This window comes from Conger conger, chromosome 15 (assembly GCF_963514075.1).
Source record: "Conger conger chromosome 15, fConCon1.1, whole genome shotgun sequence".
NCBI classification, from domain to species: Eukaryota; Metazoa; Chordata; class Actinopteri; order Anguilliformes; family Congridae; genus Conger; species Conger conger.
The window spans coordinates 3,690,695-3,693,194 of NC_083774.1; the positions used below are offsets into that span (position 1 = coordinate 3,690,695).

The following is a 2,500-nucleotide window of genomic DNA, read 5'->3' on the forward strand; positions in this document are numbered from 1 at the left end:
TTAACACCTCCGCCTCCTCATGGCTGTCACTGCTCACAGAGGCCCATCAGACCCACACGCTGCACACGGAGGGGATCTCACGCTGGAGCGGAGAGCTGCACCGCCCCACCCCTCTCAGGGCGGGACGCGTCTCACTGGGGCTGCCAAACTCAGATTTCTCAAATACTCCGTAATGCAATCTGGAGAATGTAAGCCTCAAGCACAAACGAGTGCAGTATGGGTCCGTGTGCATCCGCGATCGCACTCGCATATTTTCACACAGCGCAGGGTTTTTTTTTTCCCTCCGAGACACGAAAAGATGATTTACGACGGGAAGATTACGAATAATGGATATTACTTCTCAGATATGAAAACCTGCAAAGATAAATATTATTGCACTCGGGATTGCTTATCCCGGTATCTACACATTTATGAAGCAGGATCTGTTGTCAGTTCACACGCTGTCAAGTTGTACGCAATGGGCATGTCCCGAAGCTAAAGAAAAACTGATAAGAAACACTGATTAAATTTCATGAGTAATCAAGACTCTTCTCATAAACAGCCAATAGCCTTCCACAGGAAGGTAGATTGCCACATCAACCGGAAAAAACAAATATACCGTCTACACCCAACTCTGGCATATCTGTGGCAAGGTAACATTGCAGATCCTGGATGAAACTGCCACGCACACCCCCTTTATGGAACTGCCAGACACACACACACACACACACACACACATCACACAGCCCATTTATGGCTTCTGAAACGGATTTCACTACCTTGGCATGAGTCATGAACGAACACCTGCCTGCTTTATGACTAAACGATAAGCCCAGGGTTCCGCATCACTTCCTGTTCCTGGATGGTGTTTCTCCAGGGTGCAGCTGGAACACCACACTTTGCTCCGTGCCAAGGAAGAACACAACATTCAGCCGCTCCCGGTCTGCCTCGCTCCAATGACACACAGCCATTCACTCATACCCACAATGCACTGCGGCACTTCCCAGAACAACCTGTCCCGCACAGTTGTTCCTGAAGGCCCACGACTCCAATGGAAGGATGAACTCAATGGCCCTCTCTACAGCTGGGACCCGAGATCGCAGGAACAGGAAGTATGATGCATCAGCTCTCAGCCAATAAGATCATCGGGTTCCCGTTTCCCGTTCCTCGGGATTTCCTGTTACTGAACAGCAACAGGGTCTCACGCTTGCCTGCACCTCCAGGCCGAGCCAATCAGGGAGAAGAGAGAGGGAACAAACTTTTTAACAAAGACAGGCAATATATAAGCGAATAGTTATAGTCATCAAAGTACAACCTCTCTTGCTTCTACCAGAAAGAAACTTTTGCTACTAACCAGCTTGGATATTTAGTCATGGCTTGTTAGTCATAAAATAGCAGTTTGCTAGAAAGTTCTGCCAGTTTAAACTCTATAAGAGCAAGCAATAGTAAACTTTTGAGTGAACGGCAATTTTAAAGCTTTCAAAATATATGACCACACAGCCAAGTCAAGCTAATCAAGACAATAAATAAAATATAAAATCCTAAATATTTTATAAGGCATCAGAGAAGGTATTTCTCCAAAAACAGTCAAATTTGCTTTGCCTGTCTTTTCTTCTTGATGTGTTGTCTGGGAGCATTTTGAGTTTGAGAACCATCACTCCTCAAGATGTCGGCGCTGGTGAGCAGGGCTTCGCGGATGAGATTAACCAGCAGTGGATTGATGCACATTTCAGATCGCAAATTTGCACACTCAGGAACTGATGTACGGCCAACTTCATTAATGTGGCATTCTGGGTATTTCAGTCCTCCACAGCGATGCTCGTAAGCGGACGGTATGGGCCTCGATAGGAAGTGTGTGTGGTTTGAGCTGCACTGCGGAATAGCACGGTATTGTGGCTCCCAGCTTTCATCTGTGTGTGGGAAATGGAACACACACACACACGGAAACGCACAACATCATCCATTCCACACACAGCACTCATTTCTCTCTCACTCACTTACACACACACACACACACACACACACACACACACACACACACACACACACACACACACACACACGAGGAAAAGCACAACATCATCCATTCCACACACTGCACTCATATCCCCCGCTTATTCCAGTCACAAGCTCCTCAGCATCTGCAGTCAGCATGTGTGTGTGTGTGTGCTACTACAGGACAACTCATACAGAGAGCAGTGAGGTCACTTCCTCCGCTCATACAGAGAGCAGTGAGGTCACTTCCTCTTGATAAGGCTGCAGGAATTTCAGCTTCTGTCAGGCTCTCCGGGTTTCTGTGGTAAACGGGTACATTTCCTACTGCCTACTCTTAGCTTGAAAGAACGAGAACGAAGGGTACCATTTACTTATAAAACACAGGATTGACGTATATTAAATTGAAAAGAAGATGCAAAAACAACAAAACAGCCAAAACGTACAAGGCAAAGACCAACACCAGGCAACTCAGATTTAAAGGCAACCACCCTGTCAACGGATTGCTCCGAACGCTCCAAAAGAACGG

The 2,500-nt window shown here is 46.7% G+C and overlaps 1 protein-coding gene across 1 annotated transcript in view; it reads right to left on the reverse strand.

Annotated features, from left to right (window-relative positions):
• The window catches only part of LOC133111583 (ankyrin repeat domain-containing protein 11-like), a 125,336-nt gene that overhangs the window by 30,937 nt on the left and 91,899 nt on the right, over positions 1 to 2,500 (reverse strand). The window lies entirely within an intron of this gene.